The 19,552-nt window shown below is 41.7% G+C and overlaps 1 protein-coding gene and 1 long non-coding RNA gene across 2 annotated transcripts in view; one reads left to right on the top strand and one right to left on the bottom strand.

Moving 5' to 3' along the window:
• The window catches only part of LOC127598329 (transcriptional enhancer factor TEF-1-like), a 40,806-nt gene extending 32,889 nt beyond the window's left edge, over positions 1–7,917 (bottom strand). Inside the window, exon 1 of the mRNA XM_052062134.1 lies at positions 7,641–7,917. The gene's annotated coding sequence lies outside the window, so the exon portion shown is untranslated. The remainder of the gene's footprint in view (positions 1–7,640) is intronic.
• Positions 1–19,552, top strand: part of LOC127598394 (uncharacterized) — a 164,867-nt gene that overhangs the window by 46,954 nt on the left and 98,361 nt on the right. The window lies entirely within an intron of this gene.

The raw sequence follows: 19,552 nt of genomic DNA, 5'->3' as shown, positions 1-19,552 counted from the left end.
AGTCGCCATTTGAGTGAGCCATCACACCTAAAATCTGTTTGCGCATGCAAATGTTTGGTTGGGTTTACCCCAAAAACAGATCAGATACAGCAGTGTTTCGTTTCCCTTCAGGGATTATAGGAATTCTCCTTTTTAAAAATAAAACTTCAAAATGTCAACACTGTAGTGTTGACGTTTCTATGAAGGACATTCTGATAACTATCAAATGACAAAGATCGCTGAACCCTTCATGAGTGAAAAATAAATATATTTTTAAAATAAATTCAAGATATATAAAAAAAAACACCTCATTTATTCAAAACAGAAAAAAAGTAAGTAAAATTTCAAGAGATAAGCATACTTTTTTTTCACGACAGTCACATGTTGACTACTGAGCAAACTAAACTTCCCACCGCACTGATTGGACAAGCAATGTCATGTGATCATCTGCAGCCAGTGATGGACAAGTGGGCGTGTCATAACTAATTGACATCTCTGAGTCGGGCGTGTCTTTACCCTCCATACATATGTTAGCTTAGTGCAGTTCAAGTGTTCAAAGGGAGTACGAGGAAGTCGAAAAACTTATCAAGTCCTACCCCTTATTCTTTACAAATTATTAGAATGATAAATTTGATTAATCACACACTGACTGCTTAGGCTGCTGCTATATAAATAAAGATGCGTTGTATTGTACTAAAGAGCTCTATTCCCCAAAAAGCCTATAAATCTATTTTGAATCATTCTGATAAAAATGACATCTTTTTAACATCACCTACTCATTGTTACAGTCAGGTCAATCTGATAACATTTTGACGAGGTCCTATTCGATTACAACATAAGGACAGCAAAGACTGATGGGTCATCGCTGGGTCAGCTGAAGACAACACAAATCAAGGTTGTACGAAGAAGGAATCAGGCAACAAAGAAAAAGCCGTTTCTCAGTCGGTAGCGCACATCATGTCAGCTCGGCCAGCCGCGAAAGTAAGCAAGATGGAGCTGAAATCCCCACTTCCTGTTCGCCGCATGCTGGGCTCAGGAAACAAGAGGTTGATTCAGGCTTCCCAGGGAGGGTTAGTCACTGCGCTTTATCTCCTGGCGACAAGCCAACAAAGCAATGGGCTCAGGACAACACCGATGAAGGCATACATCGAGACGGGTTGGATATGGAGCCATTTTAAAATGTCAAATCAAGTTAAAAAAAACTAAACTGCAGATTGGAGATACATGTTTAGAAAAGGTGAATTTCAAATTACAGTAACTATTGTATGGCATGTACACCACCTTTTAGGGAGTTTTCCTATGGCAAGGAAATTTAACTTGTCTTTTACCACAATATTTTTTCTGAATTTATTTTGCACATGTTGAAAACTTTGCTTATTTTTTTTTAACCCTTGTGTGCTCCAAATTAAAAAGGCCTTAAGTTACGCATTTTACAATTTTTGTAATGATGTATTTTGTGTTATAAAAACATTCTTTTTTTTTTTCAAACACTCAAAATGTTCAGAGGCATCTGTGCTATCCATACATATATAGTTTTTATTAGTTCTTTGGGATTTTTTATTCTTTATTTTTTGCAAAAGGGAAAAAAAATTGTGTCTGGAGGTCCGAACCAAGCCCCACTAACAGTCCCGACCGGACGTGTTCATGTAAAATGCGTTGGTTTGAAGCCTCCTGCAAAAAGGCAAACTCATTTGCGATCCTCTGATGCCACCTAAAGTTGCAAAATTCGAATGACCTCAACCCAACAATGTGGCATGCATACGTCTGTCCAAGCGAAAACAAAGCGATTGACGTAAAAATCGCGTGAAATGCATGTATACACATTAGGTTTACGAGGCATTCAAAAATATGAATTATAATGGGTCTCTATGCTGCAAAATATGTAAATTGTGAAGATTAAGGTATCAAAACGTTTTTTTATTATTGCTGCAATGCCTGAGAATTATCAGCCGGTGACGTCATGAAATTTAGGCCATTTTAGAACCCCTCCATCAAGTTTCAGCTCTCTCGTGTTTTTCTGAATGCCTTTGCCTTTGATTCAAAGACATCATTTTACATTTATTACAAGCGGGGCACTACGAGGGTTAATTGGGTCAACTACATTTAAGTTTCAAACGTTGCATAAAATAGCTGATGAGCGGCAAGGTAGTCAACGCTAGCTGTCAATCAAGATTAAGATGAACATCGATCAGTCGTCTCTTCAGGCAGCCTTCATAGCAGACGATTAGAATGACAGGAATTGCGCGTCTGCTACGGTCGAAGACAAATGGGGCAGAATCAGACACATTCCTTTTTTCCCCGTCACACAGATGTTGGGCGGCTAAAACCGGTTCTGGTGTCCACACCGTTGTCACACAGCACAGAATATTTTGCCAGAACACCACAACAACATTAGCAATTAATAGCAAATCTTATTAGTGCAACAGTTGTACAAAAAGACCTTTAGCAAACACATAAAAAAAAATGTAAGTTTGTACGACACAGTGACATACAACCAAAACCTTCACTCCTCTTAAGAAATGCTGTCAAATGAGTACCTTTCTGACAAAGAAAGTTATCTTTGGCCTACCAAATGAACTGTTCTGTGAATGCAGTGCAGCACTGAGATCTTACAATTGAGCATTCGAAATCAAGAAACGGTCTTTCAAATGGCACAAAATCTCTTTGGTGCATCTTCTGTATATGGCAAAACATCGGCATACACCACATAGAACTTCAATTCAGCGCGCATCAAAGGGCAGGTCTTTTCTTTTCTCTTATATTATATTATTAATAATTATATTAATAATATTTTGTATGAAGTAATCGCTAATGGGAACCAAAACCACCCGCGATAAACGAAAATCCGCGAAGTAGCGACCAATTAACATTTACAAGGAAAAAAAAAATATATAAGAGTTTTTTGTAAAGAAAAAAAAAATATTTTTTATATATACATATAATATATATATATATATATTTTTATTTCTTTTTAAAATATATATAATATATTTTTTTTCTTTAATATATATATTTTTTCTTTACAAAAAACAAAAAAATTATAATATATATATCTATTTTTTCTTTACAAATATATATATATATATATATATTATATATATATATATATATATATTTTTTTTAAAGTCAGCAAAAGTCCGCAAACAGTCCGCGAGAAGCCGCAAAACAACAGCGAATCACATGTATATGAAAAAAATGAGAGAAAAAAACTTTTAAAATATTTTTTACAAATATCTTTGAAAAAATCTGTGATGCACTGAATCCGCGATAAATGAACCGCGAAATACTGAGGGATCACTGTATCATGATCAGAAAAGAAGGAGCAATGTCTTGTTTTTTTTTTTTTTTTTTACCCCGAGTGACGCATTATGTCTTCCGCTGCACCAATGACAAAGCTAATCTCGCCGTTTACGATGTGAAGAGGTGCATTATGGGTCAAATTTCAGAAATGGCAATTGGAGACCATCTGAAAGACAGACGAGCACGGGAAAGGAGTGACAGGGTGCCGGGGCAGTCAGACAAGCTAGCACAGGCCCCAACCGCCCTCCTGTAGCCACAAACTAACCCCCACCTCCATAAGCAGACCCACTCATGTCCCCCACCCCACCCAGGATGATGCCCATTGTTCCCCCTATCCCCTAAACAAAGCCGACCAAACTCCCACACCAAAACCCACCCTCCCTTTGCCACCCCCCCGCTCCTCCCGTTGCCCCCTGCACCCCTCGGATCCCACCCACTCGCTCAAGAGTGTTGCTCTAATAAACTGTCCCTAAATTTCATTACATATCCTGTAAAAAAGTACTGTTTTTTTGGTTGTTTTTTTCCCCACACATACTGTCTGACGATCAGGGATCACATTGACGGTACACTATACTTAAGAAGTGGACCCTTCCTGGAAACTAGCATCAACATCATGATATTTTGGAGTAAATTGTGTCATTGCGATCCAGGAATTACAGCTGCTTCGGGTTTTAGGTTAAGTGTTTTCAATAAAATGATGAAAGGGGCACCAGGGACCCCGTTTATATCCTGAAACAAGAATTTATTCCCACATTTGCAGTATGACCTGTTGATGTGTGCTAACGTGAAGGATTATGAATGATTTGCCAGTCAGGCAGACTATATCTGACGTCTTTGAAAAAGAAAAAAAGGTCTGGATGCCAGATTTTGTCCTCATGTCAAGAAATGAGACAACAGATGACAGAAAAAGGGAGCAGCTTGCAGCAAGCAAGTCCACCATACTGAGACCGCATTGGTTCAGTACATGAACACACACACAAACATGCACAAGTACACAGCAGTTGTGACTAAAGCACACAGAGGCCATATGGTGCGTCCTCATACACCGACGCCTGTTGCTGCTGCAACAATAGACCTGCCTGGCCGGGACAGCAAGAGGCAAACACATACACGTACACACACACACACACACACCAAATGGTCGTTACTCAGCCGGTCTGCGTTGCTTAGTCCCTGAACAAACGCCTGGATTTGCATTCTGCACCTCCCTTTATCGTCCTCCCCTTCCTCGGACACACACACACACACACACGCATGCACGCACACAAACGCTTCCACAGTCTACAGGTGCACAGAGCACTCAAAACAGATGTCAACGGAATGAAGAGGCTGGGGGTGGAGGGGGAGGAGGAGAGCAGGAAAATGGGGGAAACGAAAGGAGGCTGTTTGCCCAGGGTGACTGAAAAGCTTTGTACACACCCAAGCCTGGACACAGCAAAGACAATGACCCAACACACACACACACACACACACACACACACACAAATATGTAGTTACACTTTCGCAACAAATTCATCATTGTAAGGGAATCATCATGGCAAGTTTTGGATACAAATTTCCAAATAACACAAACTATATACTGTAACTGAAAATATGTGCAACAAGTAAAACAAAATCCAACATAAAAAAACTGTGCAAGCATCACTTTGTCATATTTGAATGTAACAACTCCTTTTAGCGTCAACTACAAAAGGAGTATATACTACAGTGCACGGTGGTTAATGGTAGTTTAAAAAAAAACTCACATAAATGACGATCATTAGGAATTCTGTCTCGTGTGGAAATTATTGTTGTTTGCTCATCTTCAAGCGTTACATGCGCTACATATATCCATCCATTTTCCGTTGAGCTTTATTCTCACAAGGGTCGCAGGGGGTGCTGGAGGCCATCCCAGCTGTCTTCGGGCAGTAGGCGGGGGACAGCCTGAACCGATTGTCAGCCAATCACAGGGCACACAGAGACGAACAACCATTTGCATTCACAATCACACCCAGGGACAATTTTAAGTATTCAATCAGTCTGCCATGCATGTTTTTTGGAATGTGGGAGGAAAACGCGGGGAGAACAAGCAAACTCCACACAGGGAGGCCACAGCTGGAATTGAATATCTATACATATACACACATACATACATACATACACAGACATACATTATATATATATATATATATACTGTATATGCAGGGTTAGATTACGGCCTCCCTGTGTGGAGTTTGCATCGTCTCTCCGGGGCTACGTGGGTTTTCTCCGGGTGCTCCGGTTTCCTCCCACATTCCAAAAACATGCATGGCAGGTTAATGGAACGCTCTAAATTGTCCCTAGGTGTGATTGTGGGCGTGAATGGTTGTGCAAATTAGAAAATGGATGGATGGAGATATATGTTTTTTGAAGATCATTATTGTTATGCAAATGTCTGGAAAAACAACAACACATCATCAAGCAAGAATATTTTCTGAAATGGCCAATATTACCACATCAACGTTTGTAAAATCCCTATTAAACATGTCACCTTTCACTTCTATTGTATATCACATATACTGTGGAAATAGAGAGCTGCTACTACCTGTTAAGCTAGGCTAGCCTGCAATTTTTTTATTTTTATTTTGGAGATACAGTATATGATTTTCATTTTCACTTGATATTGCTCATATCTTGATCAGTTTTTTTTTTTACTCACTAACATAAACTGAGAGTATTTCATGATGCATTTCAATCTATGTACTGTGGAGCTTGTTACTTGTGACCCGTACAAGAGTAACTCAAACATTAGCTCACCAAAGTATGGTAATTAAATGTCACAATTGGATGTACCGGTTCCCAGTGGCAAATTGAATATTGTCCATCCATTCATTTTCTGTACTGCATGCCAGCCTATCCGGGTTGTATTTGGGTGAAAGGCGGGGTTAATAAAGTCAATAAAACATTAATTACTCTAATGTTAGTTCTAAACTGTATGCCATTGCGGAGTAAAACATTTTGATTGGCAAATCTGTTTGAACATCGTCGCAAGTACGTTTGAACGTGTTTAAATATGTTTGAACGTATTTGCGAACACATTTGAATGTACTTGAAAATACGCTGAAATCTACTGGTCCATTTTAATTGATAAACATTTTTATCCCATAATTTCTTGGGGTGTTGGAATGTGTTTTTTTTTGCATTGAACCTCTAGTTAAGGAAGTAAACATTGTGTCTTCGTCATTTTATGATTTGATCATGATGTCTGTAATTCACGATTTGTCATTTTTTTCCCTACAACGGCATTATGGGAGAAATACTGATCGGATATCATGCGCTGAAGATATAATAAAAGCATGAAATATATTTAAATGTGTTGGACCGTATCTGCCAGTCAAATATTTTTATTCCACATTGAGCAGTTTGACGCTTGCGTATTATTTGTATCGAACCTACAGATAATACTAAGTACACAGAAATCCTGACATCTTGAATTACAAACAGTCATTCCAATAACATACCAATGGAGATAATACAATTATAATAAATGATGATTTTCTGGCATAATGTTGAAGGATAATGAATGGAAGCAATCACCATTTCCGTTTAGTGTCAAAAAGCAGCAACATTGCAAGAAGCAACACTTACAATATACCATTCTCTGGGGAAGCAATTTCAAACTGTATTCTTTTGAAAAATCAAACCTGAATAATTTTATTGTGAAAAAAAACCCTGACGCCTGAAGGATTAACGTTAATTCAGCGAGTTCACAACGTGATAACAAAGTGACATTCCTAAAGTAATTTCACCTTTTAAGTCTTTTTTTGGGGGGGGGGGGGGTAACGTAGTATAGTAGTACTCTGAGCATGTTGTCGTGCGTGGAGGTGAAGGGAGGCTGTGGCCTGTGTGTGTGCCGTGCCTGGGGCCTGCCCGCCGCTTGCCTGCCTGCCTTCCTTCCCGCCCTCCTCCCTCCTCCCCGCCTGGCGAGCAAGAGAAAAGCCGCCGATGCAACAAGTCCTCCATTGACTCTCAGCTTTGTCAACTGCCCGCACTGCCTTCGTGTTTCGATGCCTTCAAGCTCCCCCCCTACGAACCGGCCAGCCACGGTTCGGAAAGCCCCACCGAAGCTTCCGTTTGAGGGAAGAAAACAACATTTGTATCTTGGGAAGAACAACTAAAAAGTGGGAAGGAAAGCGACACCGGAGGCTCTGAGGTACACACGACAAACACTTAATACTTTCATATTCTCGGAGATACACTGAAAAAAAACGTGTTTTATGTGAGTGAGTTTATCTTCCTTCCCCCTTCGATGTCGACGAAACTGTTTTTGAGCACTTGGAGCGGTTCGTCCGGCGGTTTACAAGCGAAAAGCGGAGGAGGGGACTCCGCCTGGATAAACTTACCTCGATTCATTGGTCGTGTAATCGCTAAATTCCCCCACTTTTGCCCACACGGGTGCATCCGCAGCATGTGGAAGGTCCCCCTCCGGCAACTTGGGAGCGTCCACTCGGTTTTGGTTTGACGGAGAATCGGACGTGCTGAGTGCGTAAAATGCGCCGGGGTCCCTCCAAGGATGCGAAATATGCGCGGAATGGGAGCAGGAATGAAATGAACGCGGAGGACTGAGTTGAACGGGGCGGGGTGACTGGCGTCACCCTGGATGGATGAAATGGAGTGAGACAGAGAGAGAGAGAGACAGACAGAGAGAGAGATGGGAGCATGGGTGGCAAAAAAAAAAGAGCTGGCTGGGGGGAAGGGACCTGACTGTAGTGGAGGCACACGGCTGTGTTGAACAACAAAAGAAAGAGTGCAGCGCCCAAACTCTTTCAATGGACCAAGAGAATAAGAGCAAGCAGCTGACAGCAACTCCCAAGCAGCGTCAAACAAAAACACTGACAACCATGACCGGCTGTAACATTTTCAACTTTCCTCGCTACAATGAAGGAAGACAAGTTGCTCAGCCATTGCCGTTATAAACCAAAAGTACTCTTTTGGAAAGATACACGAGCATTTCAACGCTTATTTTTTCTCGTTTTATTGATATTCTATAAAATGTAGAATTCAGAACTCATTTTTCTCGATTGAAGTTTAAAAAAAAAAGGAATTCAGCTATCTGGCAACATGTTCATAATATTGGATAAAATACACGTGCTTAATTTACATCAAGTTGCTGGACATTGTCACTTGCTGAAAAGTATTTAAAAAGAAAAAAGAAAAGAGTCTTGCCAAGCCACTTGTTGCTAGGCAGATTCCTGACACAACAATCATTTATGCCTTACACACAGGCCATTGAAAAAAAAAAACAACAACATGCCAGCCACTCCCGCTCGGCTGCTCCAATGGCAAATTTAAAAGCCAGCAGCAACAGGAAGTCAGGGAAACAACGCATAAAACAACACTGCAGCAATTGTGACACACAAATATTCAAATGAATTCATTTCAGAATTGGAACACTGCGTCTATCACTTCAATGGCAGACGATCTGAACACCTCTCTCGATTTCAAGCCATTTCCAAATTTATTCGGGGAGAGAGAAAGAAGGCCACGTTTCTTGAAAGGCCCTTTGAAATAACCGAGTTGGTAAATTGGCGGTTGAAGTGCAGCCTTGGAAGGACCTGGCCGCGGCACGGGAGACAGCTTCTAGTTGAGATGGAGAGGATGCAGACAGACCGCCCGGGTTTGTGGCAATCATTTACGAGCTGTGCTGCGAAGCGGCTGCGCCTTCTTAACTTCTTAAAGCGCCATCGATCGAATAGTTCGCATCCGATCAAATGACATTTTAAAGAGGAATTGGATAAACTGACTGATGCAAAATAATAATGGGTTAGTCCGGAAGTGGAGGGCATTTTCTGGCCCACCCTCTGGACCTCTCAAATAACACTGGTCAACATTTTTTACCATAAAAAAAAAAAAAAAAAGATCTGGAAGTAAGCTTTTTTTTAGATTTCATTACTTTTTTTTGCCCTGATTTGGAATCTGCCCTATTTTATTTTTTCTCGAGCAAATCGCATTTCTGTAGTAATAATAATAATAATAATAATATCTAACATAGTATGTTCAGCAACAGGTGGATTTTTTTTTTCCTGAAACATCGGCGCTATAAATTACTATGCGTTGTAAAATCCGTACGGTGCAAGCTTTTATAGGTCAATCTTAAAAGTAAAAAAAATTAAAAATATCTCAAACACCTGATGCGTTACAAAACAAAAAGGAAAGATGAGTTTCAAATCATCAGTCAAAAATAACATTTAGGAATACATAAAAACCATCTCGGATTCAAATTTGCTTTGAAGTCTTGAGTAAGGACAACTATTCAGATAATTGAGTCTTTCTGCGTGATTATTATTTTTTGTGGGGGGGGGGGTAATAAAACTATACTTTTATCATTGATTTATCATGATCACGTTCATTAAATTGTTCGAGGAACATTTTAATTTAAATGCCATTTATTTACCCGTTTTGTACTTCAGGATAGGATTTGATTGTGGTAATTATATATCAATTACTAATTAATTACTATATAAATCAGCATGTATTGTAATGTAGTGTATTATGTTTTTTTTTTTAAATTTACTTCTGCAGTGATTTTGAGTTTCCCTTTGCGGGTGTTTTCGCACCAGAAAAGTCCTTTAGATTGCTTGTTTGGTCCGGACCTAAAGCAGACTTTGGGTTTGTAATTGCTTAATAACAACACAAACAAACAAACAAAAACGTCCACATCTACTTTGTGGAAATGTGACTATTGCGGTGTGTGTGTGTGTGGGGGGGGGCGACATTTCCTGCCATTTACATGCTTTCTGTAAGATGTCTCATGTTAGTGATACATAATTGCGGCTTTTATTTATAACGGTGTTTATTTGACCATCTTTAAAATGAACAAAACGCATGTTTCAAATTCTTAAAGTATGCTAAACCCATGAACTGATCCACGGGCTACTAGTTATAAAAACGATTTCTGGCTGGACATTTTAAAGCTCTTTTCACTGTAATGTTGAAATTAAAATGTAAACTTATTTCGTTGTGGCTTAACCATATGTGGCCCCCATTAAAAGGGCCGCACAGCAGGGATCCCACTTTTCGGGAGCCACTGCCCTAACCAGAAAATCTTTTGTCTCTCTCGCTCTATCAGATGTGTGAAAGCATCAAGCGGCCCGCCTCATAAAGGAGTTGTTGTTTATTCCTAAGCTCTCCCCTATCTCAGGTTTCATCCCCTCAGGCGAAGCAGGACTGTCATCTCCCCCAAAGGGAGGGGCTGTGACATAAAACAAACGCAGATACCTACTGAAACCCAACACCACAAGCACCTAGCAAAGCGTTAGCGGCCACACGACAACATTCCACCCAGCGGCGGCGCGTTTGGAGGAAATATTCACGCATACCCGTGCACAGCTGAGCCACACGTGCGACGTCCCCACACTGGCAGTGTGTGACGTACATCCGGAATGTGTCGCGACTCTTTCCTTTGCTCGCAGCCACATCAAGCAAGACGCTTCCGATATTCAACACAGTCTCAGTCTGACCTCAAGTATGACCTCAGCTGGTTTCCTTATGTTTTATTAACACAGCCGCTGCCTGGAGGCCTAAATGCTAAACTGTGCTTTGGAGAAACTGAATAGGAAGGACTTCATGTGTCTGTAAACCACTTGCTATATATGTCACAACGCTGTTTGAATTCAACTCGAATCTTACCGGACTCTCTTCAGAAGTCTAATGTGTCAGTCTCAGTGTAAGCCAATGAAATCAACACCCACAAAAGGTCTTTGAGGTACAATGGGAATCATAAATACCTGCAGACTTTCTTTGACTTGACTTTAGTGAACTGGCAGACAGAGCATGAAGTTTTACATCAGCGCTCATCTTGGGCCAGAAAAACCTGAAAAGCCGTCCGGCCAAAGTCTTAGAAACACAGAGGTGACCTCCAGTGAGGCGATCATGGTGACAGTCCAGCAAGGCGCCTCTCACAGCAATTGTTGGGGCAGACACTTTTAACTCATTCAACGAGCCGAGGAACTTCTCAGGCATGCTTCATTGCGGCGGGAGTGCTGAAATCTTTGAGCGTTTTAACTTTGTCTGGGTCCGGTTTAATACCAGATGATGGCCAGAAGCTTGGGAGTCTGTCCAGCACTTCCTCCAGATTGGGCCAGTGCTGTTCAAAGGGAAGTGAAACGATAACAATGTCTTTACACGTTTTTGTAAATGAGACCAGCAAGCACAGAGTTCGCGAGTCTTTGAAAAGTCAAAAGTTGAGACAAATTCATCCCTCTCAAGGTAAAAGATAAGAGTCTTTTTGGGTCACTTGATTCGGACCGCGAAAGTCAAATCAAGTCAAGAGTATTTCTCGAGCACTTTCAAACAGCCATCGCTGCATACAAAGTGCTGTACATGGAGCGATTTAACATACACAATAAACGGTAAGACGAATCGGTAATAAAGGCGGTAGAAAGCACCAAGCAGTAAAATCAAGAACAAATCTTAAGTCATGCTGAGTCCAACGCCAAAGAATACAAGTGAGTTTTGAGGAGGGCTGTTTGAGAAGTCCACACAGAACCTCTGGTAGGTAGGTAGGTGTTGTGCGATAGGGTAGGAGGCTCACAGGTTCACATCGATTATCGAAGAGCTTAAAAAACACATTTGAAGATAAAGTCTAGCCCGCTAGCACAAAGCCTCGAATCCGTACGTCCATTTGACCAAAATCCAATGTTCTGCAATTGTTCATTCATTCATTCATTCATTTTCCGAGCCGCTTGATCCTCACTAGGGTCGCGGGGGGTGCTGGAGCCTATCCCAGCTGTCTTCGGGCAGTAGGCGGGGGACACCCTGAATCGGTTGCCAGCCAATCGCAGGGCACACAGAAACGAACAACCATTCACGCTCACACTCACACCTAGGGACAATTTAGAGCGCCCAATCAGCCTGCCATGCATATTTTTGGAATGTGGGAGGAAACCGGAGCACCCGGAGAAAACCCACGCAGGCCCGGGGAGAACATGCAAACTCCACACAGGGAGGCCGGAGCTGGAATCGAACCCGGTACCTCTGCACTGTGAAGCCGACGTGCTAACCACTGGGCTACTGGGCCGCCTTTGTTCTGCAATTGGTTCTTGTAAATCCATCTCGTCATACGTTTCCTCATTCGACTCATCAAAAGAGAGCAAGAAATGAAGTTACCTTCGTTGCCATGCTGGGTCGCTTTGCAATAGGCTTCAAAATCATAAACGTTCGGGTGCAGGCACCTCAACTGCAGTATGTTTTGTTGATGTGACTGATCATCACGTGTAGTCAATGCCAAGCATACCCAATCATAAATATTGTGCAACGTGCTCAAAATTTTTTTCCCACATACAAACAAGGGGACTTGAGATTTCTTCAACGCTTGCATCGTCCACATTAAAAGTGCATCTAGATGTGGAGCCAGACCAGCAATGTGGACGCATCGTTGTGCCAAATGGAATTTGTGATCAGAGCACAGTCTAATGAAAGGAGTGCATGAAATGAAGCTTGTTAAAAGGTCACCAATACAAGGACGTGTCTGGGGTTTTTTGGGGGGGGGGGCGGTGAAGCTGGTAAAGTATGTCTTCAATACAAGTAAACAAACGGATAGCGAATGAAAACTGAGCTATGACTAATGCTTTGTTGACACTTCCAAATGAGAAAATCTGTAAATGAAGTAATTAAAAAGAACACTTGTGAACAAAAAATAATCAAACTTTCATATTATAGAATGCGCTGTGTTGCAAATTCAGCTTAAAAAAAAAAGTATGGCGTTCATGAGTGCCATGGCGTCGACATTCAGCATAACCTTGAGCTGTACTGCCAGGAGAGGAGAGGTTTTTTTTTTTTTTTGTGCGCACCGCATTTTTCCTATTCACTGAAGCAATTTTAGGCATAATTGGAGATCTTTTTCATTTGTATTTACTTCCTTCTGTTTTGATTGCACGGTTAATGAAATGTTCCGTTTGTTTGTTTGTTTGCTCGGGTATTTATCTTTCACACTCGATTGCATCACTTGCATTGGAGTTCTCGACAAATCTTGGATGGAATTATAAGCAATGACTCCAGACACAATAGCACAAGAGCAACTTCAGTCACCAGGGTACGAATAAGGAATTTTTGGGGAAACTCTTACATATATAGAGTCATTATTTGATCCCCTGCTCAAAAAAACAAACTAATAAACAAACATCTTAATGGTTGTCTATGGATTATGGCGAGAGACAGAAAAATACAACTCTATATACATAACTTATAAAATACTGTGAATTTTATCGCGTGAAATACATATTCGATTCGCAATCAAAGCCCAAGTTGGACACTAAGTTTGCACACAACTACATATTCAAATAATATCTCCCGTTATTTAGCATGATGTGTTCTAGTTACGCGTGAGAAAAGACACTTTAATATGCCATGAGATTTTTTTTTTTTAAAATGCTATTTGTACTTTTCTTTAGGTATCAAGCAGTTCTAGCAAGAGTGTCAGCATCACGCAGTTTTATTCAACAGCAGCATTATTTGTTGTTGTTGTTGTTTTGTCCCAACAAGAATAACGGCAACGCCCAATGAGTCAGACCGTAGTGAGATAAGCCTGGTTGGCAGTGAAGGTGTGCAGATTTGCCCTTTATTTGCATACCAACTCCAATCCATACTCTTAGGCACAGATGGCACGGGGGGGGGGGGGGGGGGGACACTACACAGATGCCCCCCCCCCCTGGCACAAACACACACAAATACACACTTTGGCCCGAATAGCCACAAGTACAAGCACAAGACAGCAAAACCTGAGCTCAAAAGAATTCGGAGGTGACTCGTTGCTTCACTTCCAAAAGTGGGTCAAGAATAATTAAATAAAAACAGTTGGATGAACACACAACTTTGCTGCTAGTACTGCTCAGGGAGAATTAACATGATAATATGAATAAAATGTGAATAAATATGATAATAGAATTTCATTTGATTTTCGATAATGCCCGCCATTTGTTGGATTTTGGACGAGGAGGATATTAGTTATCCAAACACAAGGCTGGAGTCGATAAACAGTACCTTCGAAGGGTTTATTTGCAGAATATTCCGGCACCCGCGGCTTACAGACAATGAGTGCGGCGGTCACGTGTGCGAAGAAGGAAGGGATTCACAACATATTTATATCATCAGAAGGGTGCTAACCAAAACTCATGGTGAGGCATCGTTTCTCCTAAACCCATTCTTAGCTTGTATCAACTGGTCTTATGTCTGTGCGTCTCTACAAGGTCTTGAGTGTTCCAATTTTAAGTGATGATTGCTTCAAGGACGCAGAATATCGCTGCGAATATGCGAATGTTATAGATCATGACTAAATATGAGCAGAATATACACTTCAATATAAATTTTTGGTGAATGTTTTACTGCTTGGCATATTTTACCTGCCGCATCTCCTCCAGTGCACTTTGGGGTACCACCTTGACAGATTTCTCGTTCCCTGGATGACACTTTCCTCTAGTCTAGACATCCTGGCCTAGCTTGTTTTCTATTCGATTCATCATGGTCGCACTGATGAGCTTATTTATCATCGTTTTGCTCTCTTTTCTGCTGGCCTCGCAAAGCTAGTCCGAGGGAACGCGAGAGGGAAAAAATGGCGCCCTCTGCTGGCAGATAGAGTACTTGCATTTAACTTCAAGCTATTCTCAGACGTCTAGTGTATTATTACATCGTGTACCATATTTATACGTTATACCAATATCCAGCTGCTCGTTAGAAACACCCAAAGTAAAGCGTCGTGTCCGAAAACGCGAGGAGACGACTTGCTTCGTCAACGGCCTTTACTCAACTGCCGTAACAGGTGTGTGCAGTCACTCAACCACTGCTTTGCGACACTGCCGTAAAATCGCGGCCATAACATAACATAGCATAAGTGTCCAGCTCAGGTCCTGGAAGGCCGCTGCCCTGCGTGTTTTCCCAAGTCTCCCTGTTGCAACACACCTGATTCAAATGATCAGATCATCAGCAAGCTCTTCAGAAACCTGATATTGAACCTGTTCATTTGAAACAGGTGTGTTGCAACAGGGAGACTTGCAACTTGCAAAACATGTAGGGCAGCGGCCCTCCAGGACCTGAGTTGGACACCTATGACGTAAAGGGACCATTAATGTTAGCAGGCCAATGTGATGCGGGCAACGGAATTGGTCCTTAGTTCCTGCGGCGGGCTCTCAGCGTACTCACGGCTGCCCGAGACGTCCTCTCTGTAGCAGGTGAGCGCGGATGCACCGCTCCCTGGCAGGATCTTTATTTGTATTTGTAATGATTATTCATTCTCTTTTGGGGGTCCGATTACTCAATGGAAAAGTCGTTTGGAGAATCGATTCAATAGTGAGAGCCCTCGTCTATTCAATCACTGCTGTCATTTTTGTTGAACCTTCAGCATTACTCTGTACAAGATTTAGGTCAATATATGTACGGGTAGAGTACATATTTCAGACTGTGCATACAGTATACTGTAGTTCTGGCCCTTTGTGGATGGGGAAAATATCAAATAAATTTAACCTTGTGACTTGTAACACTCAGGTGTATGTTATCTCATCAATACATGCTGGAAAATCTGTGTTTCCAATAAATTAGGACTGCTTATAATGAGTATGTTTCCAAAGCAATTTAAAATACTGAAAAATATTAACTTTAGGTGCATCATATGTCAAATATAATTGCTCTAGCTATTATTATGTTTCCTGATATCCATTCATTCTCAAGTAATAATTGCAACTTGGCTAAAGTGTTTCTGACTTTGACCATCGAGGGGAAAACACACTTATATAATCAAACTTGGACTTGCAAACTAGCAGGGTCAGAACCTGAGCCCAGTGGACATGGACAACAATCAATCACAACAACAATCTGTTCTGTAAAGCGCTTTGTTACAGCTGCAGCTGTTGTGAAAGCACCAAATAAATAAATACAGATGCATTGCATTGTGTCTCTTCATATATTGCTTTCGCAACAGCTACAGCTGTGTAACAAAGCACTTTAGAGAACATGCCAAACATTGATATTCCAGGTATTTTTGTCCTCTTACTTTAATTCAAGGTGCTTTCTCAGCATTGCGGTGAGTGCAACCTTGACGAGTTCCATCTCTGTGAGATCACAAAGTTGGCGGGAAGGTACAGGCAAGCTTCCTCTTGCTTTTGTTGCTCCCTCAGATTCCTGACATTTATTGGACGACAGAGTCCCATGCAGATGTGAAAGATAGCATTTAAAGGATTGGCCTTAAGGCTCCATTTTCATGCTGGGTATTGATCAAACTGCTCAGAGGAGGAGATGGAACGAATGAACTTGTCAAAAGAAGTCAGAACCTCCCTTACTCTTCCGCTGCATCTCAGAGTGGAGCCTGCTGATCTAATCGGTGTTACCTTTCATGGTTTTCTGTTCATGACAGGTGATCAGGGGACACATTTGAATTAGGGATCACACTGCACGGGCGGGGGGGGATTGAACCCCAGAGCCCCAGGCATGGAACCCATTGAAGGAAGAAAAAAAAAAAGTGTGAATGCGCCATCATATCTTGATTACATTTTAACGCCACGGTGCCTCAGCGAGAACACACTTGGCAAGCCTACCGCCACTTTCCTCGGTTGAGGTTCAAGAATAATGTCGTCCCAAACCACGACGATTGTTCCCCTCAAGTAAGTGAATGGCTGTTGTCACGCATGATGTCATCAATCATGTTGAGGAAGCACATCCGTTAACTTTTGTCTCCTTCAGCTATCCGTGGCAGATGGCGGGAAGACTTGGCGCCCTCTTGTAGGGGACACGCGGCTTTTAGTCACTCTAATTAGCGATTACATAAAAATTAATGTTGACGTAAAAAAAAAAAAGGGACCTTATTAAGAGTGATTAATGAAATAACGAACATTGAAAAAGTCCCCAAAACCCGAGTTATTATTCTGTTTTGACACGTGTTAAATCTATAAGCGAAATTTAGGAAATTTGACGGCAGTGAAGATGATAATAATATTCATTCATTCATTCATCTTCCGAGCCGCTTCATCCTCACTAGGGTCGCGGGAGGTGCCGGAGCCCATCCCAGCTGTCTTCGGGCAGTAGGCGGGGGACACCCTGAATCGGTTGCCAGCCAATCGCAGGGCACACAGAAACAAACAACCATTTGCACTCACACTCACACCTAGGGACAATGTAGAGTGTTCAATCAGCCTGCCACGCATTTTTTTGGAATGTGGGAGGAAACCGGAGCACCCGGAGAAAAGCCACGCAGGCCCGGGGAGAACATGCAAACTCCACACAGGGAGGCCGGAGCTGGAATCGAACCCACGCCCTCTGCACTGTGAGGTTGACGTGCTAACCATCGGACTACCGGGCCGCCCATGATAATAATAATAATAATAATAATACATTTTATTTATAAGCGCATTTCAAGACACCCAAGGACACTTTACAATAACAAAAAACACAAGATGTGAAATACTGAGGCCATTGTTAGTTTTTACTGAATGAAAAACAATGGTGGTGGTCACTTTTTATCCCAATCCGACACAGGTCGGATTAAACATTTCTGTTGGATTTAAAAAAAAAAAAAACGACAAATCAGCAATTACTGTATTCATAACTATGATCAGGATAAAGCTAAAACACCAAGAGCGCGGTGAAAGTGACACAAAAGCAAATCAATGCGTCTCTCTTCTGAAATGACACAGAAGTAAATGTAGTGTTACTCTGGGTCCGGCAAAAGATAGAGTACGCAATTTGCCTGTCGTGGAAGAGCAAGACGACCAATCCATTGCGGCATAACGGTGTCCTCACAGTCAGAGATATGCAGTGCAGAGTCCCCCACGTGACTCCCACAAAGAGCACCGACGTTATAATCATGTAATCGTATTAATATAACAAGGTCCTAACTAGCACTGTGGAATTGTTCCCCGGGCGACGGAGGGCAGAGGAAATGATGGTAACATGGTATTCGGATCCCTCAGGATCGGTTGCATCTGAGAAGACATTAAGGCTCCAGATACGATTACACTCGAGCAAAATGCTTCTCTGCCGCAGGCACACACACAAAAAAAAAAAAACGACTTGCACACTGTGTCTCACATGCCATCCCACCATTTTCTACGCCGCTGGTTCGAATTAGCGTCAAAGATGAGTTAGAGCCAAGACCAGATGACTTGTGGGTGAGAGGATGGGTACACACTGGACTGGTCGCCAAGCGATCTCAAAGACAAAAACGAGCATTCACGCCTGCGGGCAATTTAGAGTCTCCAATTAACCTAATTTACTTGTTTTGGGAATGTCGGAGGAAGCCGAAGAGAGTCAAAGCCAAAACCTAAGAACTGTGTGGCAAGCATCGTATACTTTTGGGATACTTTTTAATCATTGAACGGTTTGACAAACTTTTGAATGTTCACCCTTGAGCTTTGTTTATTATCTCCGTAGACAAAAATAACCATTCTATCCTGATTTATTTTAGTTTTTTTGCTGCCGAGACAATTGTTTGCTTCCTTTTTTAGGAAAAACAAATACAGCTTGAGAGCTTGAGCTGGAGCTGGGAGTCGCGGCTTGGAGTTTGAAGCGGATTACGTGGGACAGGAGAAGTGAACTAATCTCTTTTCGTCAATGGACGCTACAGCTTCGTGTTTGCTTTCAAAACTTTGCTTGTAGCAGACATGTGCACATTTTTCAGTATGATGTCTATGATCCACTGGTGAAAGGACACTTTGATCCTCTCCTCTTTCATCTAGAACTGCTTCAGACAACAAAGTGTATGCAGAAAAGTGGTGAAGATTGCACGACTGTCTGTGTCCTATGTGTTGTCTTATGTTTTTTTTTGTTATTTTGACTTCAAAATGGCGCCGCGAGAGTGGCTGCCTTTCCAGCAGCTCCTATTTTTTTGTTGTTCTACTTCTTCCTTTCATAACTTTGCTGCTGTGAATCTGGATTTTCTCCATTGCGAGACTAATAAAGGTTTTCTTAATCTTTTCTTAATCTTAATCTTGATATTGGTGGAATGCGGACTACATCGTGGGAACACCCATAATCCATTCTCGGTGTGACAAGCAATTTCGCATGGTTGAGCCCAACGGCTCCTAAGCCACTTTTCCCATAAAGATGAAATGGCGTTTACAACTTGTGTTGGATTGCGCAGGTGAAGCGCAATACCCACCATTTTGTTTCAAGTCAAGAGTATTTCTCGAGCACTCGCAAACAGCCATCGCTGCATACAAAGTGCTGTACATGGAGTGATTTAACATACCATATAAACAGATGAATCGGCAATAAAGGCGGTAGAAAGCACCAAGTGGTAAAATCAAGAACAAATCTAAGTCATGCCAACGCC

This window comes from Hippocampus zosterae, chromosome 3, assembly GCF_025434085.1.
Source record: "Hippocampus zosterae strain Florida chromosome 3, ASM2543408v3, whole genome shotgun sequence".
Lineage (NCBI taxonomy): Eukaryota > Metazoa > Chordata > Actinopteri > Syngnathiformes > Syngnathidae > Hippocampus > Hippocampus zosterae.
This window is presented reverse-complemented; position numbering and strand designations above follow the sequence as displayed.